The sequence below is a fragment of the Eutrema salsugineum genome, unplaced genomic scaffold (assembly GCF_000478725.1).
Source record: "Eutrema salsugineum unplaced genomic scaffold, Eutsalg1_0 scaffold_10, whole genome shotgun sequence".
NCBI classification, from domain to species: Eukaryota; Viridiplantae; Streptophyta; class Magnoliopsida; order Brassicales; family Brassicaceae; genus Eutrema; species Eutrema salsugineum.
This window is the reverse complement of record NW_006256908.1, coordinates 1,016,425-1,023,866: the sequence shown is the minus strand read 5'-3', so window position 1 is coordinate 1,023,866 and position 7,442 is coordinate 1,016,425. Positions and strand designations below refer to the sequence as shown.

The 7,442-nt window shown below is 44.4% G+C and overlaps 2 non-coding genes across 2 annotated transcripts; both read left to right on the top strand.

Annotated features, from left to right (window-relative positions):
* Positions 1–212: 212 nt before the first annotated feature.
* Positions 213–319, top strand: LOC112081695. The gene has a single exon (XR_002896617.1). It is a non-coding gene; the product is annotated as a small nucleolar RNA R71 (small nucleolar RNA).
* Positions 320–6,984: 6,665 nt separating this feature from the next.
* Positions 6,985–7,091, top strand: LOC112081682. The gene has a single exon (XR_002896604.1). It is a non-coding gene; the product is annotated as a small nucleolar RNA R71 (small nucleolar RNA).
* Positions 7,092–7,442: the final 351 nt, after the last annotated feature.

The following is a 7,442-nucleotide window of genomic DNA, read 5'->3' as shown; positions in this document are numbered from 1 at the left end:
TGAGCCTCTGTTCTGAGCTTGAACCTTCAGACCTATTTGATCTGTCATAGTCTTCACCATAAGTATCATTGCTCAATGCTAAGTTCTCCACTAGCTCTAAAGCAGCATGAATCTCTTTACCCAGAAAGTTCCCATTGGAAGCAGTATCCAGCTGGTTTCTAATCTTGGGAAGAGCTCCCCTATACAGTGTGCTGAGAAGAGAAGCCTCACTAAACCCATGGTGTGGGCATTGGTTTGTGTAGCTTCTGAATCTCTCATATGCTTCACCAAAACTTTCATTGCTTTGCTGAGTGAAGCTAGAGATTTGGTTCCTTAGTTTTGCAGTTCTTGAGGTAGAGAAGAACTTAGATAAGAAGGCTTGCTTGCATTGCTCCCAGGTTTGAATGGAGCCTCTTGGAAGATTCTTCTCCCATTGATGAGCTTTATCACTAAGACTGAATGGGAATAGTCTTAGCTTAAAGCTGTCTTCTGAAACTCCATTTATCTTGGTCAGATCACACACCTTATCAAACTGGTCCAAGTGTTCCAAGGGATCTTCCATTGCTAACCCATGGAACTTTGAGTTCTGGACCATATTCAGCAATGATGCTTTCACTTCAAAGTTGTTGTTCTGCACAGGTGGTGCCTGAATACCAGCTCCATACTGATGAGCATTGGCCCTGTCATTTTCGCCAACATAGATTTGGGGTTGCTCATATCTTCTTTGTTGTGGTTGGAAAGGGTGGGGTTGGTGGTGCACCTGGTGTCTTTGTTGAACATTGGCCTGATGCCTCTGTTGATGAGCCTGAGCTTGTCCCTGGTGGACATAGGCTTGTTGGTGGTGCACCTGTTCCTGCTGAACATTGCCCTGGTGAAACCCCTGACCAACTCCAATACCAGCTCCCTGACCTTGAGCCTGTTGCTCCTGAACTGGTTGTTCCATATCTACCACGTGATCTCCTTGTTCTGCCATCTCAGTCTGATCAATGTGTCTACCACGTCTGTCTCTTCTCCTCCTTGGTACCAAAAGGTTGATGTTGTCGTTTAGAGGAAAAGGAGGACCACAGCTTCTTGATCTAGACCTGGTGTTCATACACCTGAAATCACAAACAGAACTTGAAAGGAATCAGTAAAAACAAGAAAGTAGGCACTTGATCTCAAGAACAGATCAGAGCTTAATGCTAATCAAACCACAATTTGGCAACGGCGCCAATTGATAGACAAGACTTTTTATGGTCTCAGGGCTATCAATCCCCTTGTCAATGTAGCACAAAGAGGTTTATCAATCCAAATGTGGTGTTAGACACTAAGCTATATGTTCAAGTTCTTAATTCAAGCAAACAAGAATAGGTTTTGATTAATCTAGAGACAACTATAAACATAAACAGGTTTAAAGACAAATGACAATGACAAATGATGTGAATATGATATGATGGAGGCATGAGATTCTAGACATGATAGTTGGTTAGGGTGCCTTGGTGTTTAACTAGAAATGCTAATGACAATGATGAGACATGATTCAAATGATTAAGAACTCTAATCTAAGTTAATCCTCTCATGAAGGTATTAACCCCTATACTAATCCATTTTCAAACCAAATTCCCATTTGTGAAACATGAATCAATATGCATTAACAAACAGCTCTTAATGATCATTCAAGCATTTAACAAATCATTCCCATGATGAAAAATTACTTAAACCTCTAACACAACTCTTTCAGGAATTTCATCAAACACTTTTGGTGCATGAAATTCCCAGAATCTAGATCTCAAGTGATTATCAAGGATCTAGCATAGAGAACAGCTGTTTAGAGAAATGAATCAATGAATCTAGCCCTAAGCACTCCTAATCTAACACTTTAGCACCCTAACCTACACATCTAGAACCTCATTAAGGTGACTACTCACTAATCATACTAATCTCTCTTAAACCTTTGCAAGTTGAGTAGATTAGCATGATTAATGATGAGAAATAGAGATGGAGATGATAGATTCAAAAGAAAACAGCTTTAAACACCCAGATCCCTTTTAAACTCTCTTGATTAAACACTCAAATAAAGATATTTCTCTTCTTAATGGAGTCTTTTCACCAAAGAGGCAAGAGACAAAGGGAATAAAACTTAGTTCCTCCCAAAAAAAACCCTAAAAAAGTATTTATACTTCCTTAAAAACGAACCGGGTCAGCCCGGAACAAACCGGGTCCTGACCCGGCTTTAATGGATAGAGTGGGAAAAGCTGCGGGTCGGTTCAGTATGTCCCAGGCCGCACACCTAAGTCGCAGTAGATGGAGACTTGTCTTGTGAAGCTTGAACCGCCTTGTCTTGGCCGCACGCTTAAGTAGGAGTAAATTGCGAACGTTTCTGCGGCATGGTCTCCTTCCTCTCCAACTCGCAGGGCTGAGCCGGTTTCTGGGGGATGTACAAACTGTGCGGGTTGGTCTCTATTGCACCTAGGTCGCAGGCTCAAGTCGGAGTGATTTGCGAGTGATTGTGCGGCATAGATCCAGGCGCGGATGACTCGCATGCCTAAGTCGCACGATTGTGGACTTAGCATTTCTCTTGCTCGGGAGCTTCAGACCTCTTCCAGTGATAGTTTATCCGCACATTTCAACTCGCAGCATCAGCATTCAGGCGTTCATCTTCAGGCCTGCGGGTTAACCAAGTCGCAAGACCATCTCGCAGCATCCAGAGCAGCTTAGACCACTTCGCATTCCGGAGAGTGTAACTCCTGTGATACTTGTCCGAATTGAATGATTTAGGTTGCAGAAGACAGAGGACTCATTTATCTCCAACTTTGGTGAAGGAAGTTTCAGTGCTTGGGAAGTGGAAGGCTTCCTGGAGGGCACATCTTTGCAGTGCATGTACACGACCAGAGAGAGGCGTCTAGACATGTGTCCATTCCGGAGACCGTATCTTCCTGCTCATAGATCCGAATTGAATGCTCTTGGACGTTCTGGAAAGAAGACTCAAATGTCTCTGATTCTCATGAAGGACCCGGAAACCAAATCGGCCTGGAAGTGCACCGTCCTTCGCATCCTTTAGGACTGATCTGCTCGGTCCGGAATACCTGCGAGACTGGGGTTCCTTCCGACAAGCTTATCTCTCTGCTCACGCGTCCGAATTCCACGATTCCACTTGCTAAGAGACCGTGATGCAATGCTCTCCAACTTCTATGAAGCACCCGCCGTCTGAATCGGACCGGAAGGCTCCCCGGACAGGCGATTTCTGAAACATGTTTGCACCCGGAGATTTTGGCCGATACACTTCACTCGCGGTACGTGTTTTGGTCGACAAAGTTCACCCGCGGTACGTGAAAATGGTCGACAAAACCTTCCTGGCCAGCGAGAATGGCCGATAACCTCCATAGACCTAAGTTTTCCACTTTTTCAAGCTTTGCTCACCATTCCACCTCCTTGATTCATCTTTTCAGCTCCACATTCACCTGATAGACACTCAAAACATGCAATAGACTGATTGGGACCTAATGCATCTCCTAAGTTCTAAAACAAACCCTAAGGACCTAAAATGCATGAAATAAAACATGATTTGGAGTGATTTATGCAACCTAAATGATGCAAATTATGAACATATCAAGAAACCAAAAAGAAACTAAGATAAAGGATAAGATAATGGATAACTAGGGTTTTAGTCTCTAAAAACTATTTATATAAAAGGGTGTGGACCGGGTCAGCCCAGGACAAACTGGGTACTGACCCGCCCTTTCTGGGTTTCTGGAGCCACCCCTCGCCATCTGAAGAAGTCTCACACCGAGGGCCATACACCAGGGGGTCATGTGCTGGGTTGAAACTTTGATGAACACTTGAAGAACATGCATGAGACTTGGCCTTTGATCCGGTTAAAGCTTTGAAACGAGAAGAGGATTTGTTTGTGATCTGGGTTGGAGAGATGAGGACCTCGGCATAACATGCCGAGGGGCTTGGTACCCGAGGTTTGTGAAACATAGGACCTCGGCATAACATGCTGAAGGGTTCACACCAAGGTCTGCTTCAACACTTAGTCGTTTTGGGATCATTTTGGTGATCAAGGGAGCCTTGGTGTTGAAAGACCGAAGTCCTACCTCGAGGTATAGTCTCAAAGCTTCGTAAACATGCCTCCTCGGCATACATGCCGAGGTATTCACGCCGAGGTAGGACACAACACTTAGCTTACAGTCGCATCTCTTAAAACCCGAATTGACCAGCTTCTCTTCTGTTCAGTGTAACTTTCAACTCATAACTCCGAATGGCCTAAAACCAGTTCCATGAGAAAGATAACTCATTCAGCTCAATCTTTGGTGCAGAAACTATCGGCGCTTGGGAAGTGGAAGGCTTCCTGGAGGGCTCATCTTCGCAGTGCATTTAGACGATCAGAGAGAGGCGTCTAGACATGTGTCCATTCCGGAACTGTTAACTTCTTTCTCATAGATCCGAATTGGATGATCTCGGACGTTCTGGAACGAGGACGAAAATATCTCTGATTCTCAAGAAGGCCTCGTAAACCGAATCGGCCTGGAATTGCGCCGTCCTTCGCATTCTTCGGAGCTCATCGGGTCGGTCCAAGACGGCAGCGAGACAGGGGTTTCTTCCGAAGAGCTCAACTTTCTGCTCACGCATCCGAATTCCATTATTCCACTTGCTATAGAACCATTATCCAATTGCCTCCAACTTTGATGAAGCCCCCGACAGCTGAATCGGACCGGAAGGTTCCCCGGACAGGCGATCATTCAGGAGTATCGGATTGCTCCGGAATGGATGCGAGAGAGGACTGTCTTCCGATTCTCATATCTTTCAGCTCCGTGGTTCAAATGCTTTGATTCCAACTGTTATGAAATCTTGACTCAATTATCGCCAACGTTTATGAAGACTTCGACAGCTGAATCGGCCGGAAAAACCTTCCGGTAACGTGATTTCCGAGATGTATCTGCACTCGAGATTTTTGGCCGAGAAAGCTACCCGCGGGAAAGATTTTGGCCGAGGATCTTCGACCTTTCAGTACACCATTTTGCCGAGAAACCCAAAATTGCTCCTTTTCACCATTTTTTATCATTCCAACTCCATTTTTTCATCTGAATCACATCCTCCACTCCAAATTGGCTCCAAAAGCACCTGTTTAACACTCCAAAACATGCAAAACTCTCTTGGACCTAATGTAATCTCCTAAGTCCTAAAACAATGCCTAAAGACCTAAAATGCATGCAAATGAGACATGATTTGGACTAGAATATGTACATTAAATGATGCAATTTATGAATATATCACCCATTGTCTCCACATAGAAGCATTAACCTTCTATGGTGGGTTTCTTCATCATCTCATTCACATCAAACTTAAGCTTCTCAGACCCTAGTTGAAGCTCTATGATCCCACCTCTCACATCAATAATAGCTCCTGCTGTGGCCAGGAATGGCCTGCCCAAGATAAGAGGATCAACTGGTTCCTCATCCATTTCCAGCACAACAAAATCAGTTGGAACCTCAAAACCACCTATCTTGACAGACAGATTTTCCAACATCCCAAGAGGTAATCTAACTGATCTGTCTGCAAGGACAAGAGAGATCCTTGCAGGTTTGAAGACTCTAAAGCCAAGCTTCTTTGCTATGGAGAATGGCATCAAGCTGACAGATGCTCCTAGATCACAGAGGCATCCAGAGAATAGTAGAGGTCCAATGGCACAAGGGAGTGTGAAACTTTCTTGGAATGGACTTCTTTTGAATGATGGCACTGCATTCATGACTTAGTACCACCATGCCTTGAAGCTCTTTAGTCTTGTTCAGAATGGCATCTTTCAAAAACTTACCCATCTTTGGCATCATTAGAAATGCATCAATGAGAGGCATTGTGAGTGGTGTCTCATTGAGTGCCTTCTCAAATACAGCTCTTGCCTTATCTACAAGTTGCTTCTTAAATCTCCCTGGAATTGGGAGCTGGGGTTGGTATGGAGGTGGTGGGACATATATCTTTTCTGGTTCAGGTTCCTTTTCCACCTCTTTACCCTTTTCTTTCCTTGGTCTCTCAGCAACTTGATCATCTTTTAAGGCTGCCTCCCCCTCAGTTTGATCATTGTCCTCAATGATCACATTGTTGTGCTCAATACCAGGTAGCTCCTTTCCACTCCTCAGTGTAATGGCTTTAGCATATTCCTTGGGGTTGGGTTCAGGCTTTCTAGGTAGATGTCCTTGGTTCCTTGAGCTAGAGGCCTGGTTTTGCTTCAATTCCTTGATTTCCTGCTGCATGGCTGCATTCTGACTTGCAAATATCTGTTGATCCTGAAGCAGTTGTTGCAGAATCCCAACCATATCCGATCCCATCTGTGGCTGCTGCTGAACCGGTGGTGGCTGAAACTGGTGTTAAACCGGCGCTTGTTGCTGGAACTGGGGTGGACCAAACCCTGGTGGTGCCTTTTGCTGTTGCTGTGAACTGAAACCAGTACCCTGAAATGGTTGTTGTTGCTGACCAAAACCCTGATTCTGAGCAAACTGATTCTTGGGTTGGAAAGATCTTTGAAAGTTGTTCTCGGGAACAAAGTTCAGTGGAGCTTGAGAATTTGGATAGACCTGGTCTTGTGGGTTTGCTACATTGGGATTCCTGTAAGAGAGGTTCTGATTGGCATTGCCATACTGATATCTTTGGAACCTCTGATTCCCAATGTAGTTAAGCTCCTCCTGAGTAAGACCTTCTTCACTGATGTTCTCAAAGAGTTGAGAAGGTTCTTCATACTCTCCTACAAAGTGCATTGGCTTTTGAGAAACCAATTTCAATTTGTCCAATTCACTCCTCAACTCCTTAACTTCTCTAGTGAGCCTCTGTTCAGAGCTTGAACCTTCTGACCTATTTGATCTGTCATAGTCTTCACCATAAGTGTCATTGCTCATTGCTAAGTTCTCCACTAGCTCTAAAGCAGCATGAATCTCCTTTCCCAGAAAGTTTCCATTGGAGGCAGTATCCAGCTGGTTTCTAATCTTGGGAAGAGCTCCTCTATAAAGTGTGCTGAGAAGTGAAGCCTCACTAAACCCATGGTGTGGGCATTGGTTGGTGTAGCTCCTGAATCTCTCATATGCTTCACCAAAACTCTCATTGCTGTGCTGAGTGAAGCTAGAGATTTGGTTTCTTAGCTTTGCTGTTCTGGAGGTGGAGAAGACCTTAGATAGAAATGCCTGCTTGTATTGCTCCCAGGTTTGAATGGAGCCTCTTGGAAGATTCTTCTCCCATTGGTGAGCTTTGTCACCAAGACTAAGGGGGAATAATCTGAGCTTGAAACTGTCCTCGGAAACTCCATTTATCTTTGTCAAGTCACACACTTTATCAAATTGATCCAAGTGTTCCAAGGTATCTTCCATTGCCAATCCATGGAACTTTGAGTTCTGAACAATATTCAACAAGGACGCCTTCACTTCATAGTTGTTGTTTTGCACAGGTCGTGCTTGAATTCCAGCTCCATACTAATGAGCATTGGCCCTGTCATTCTC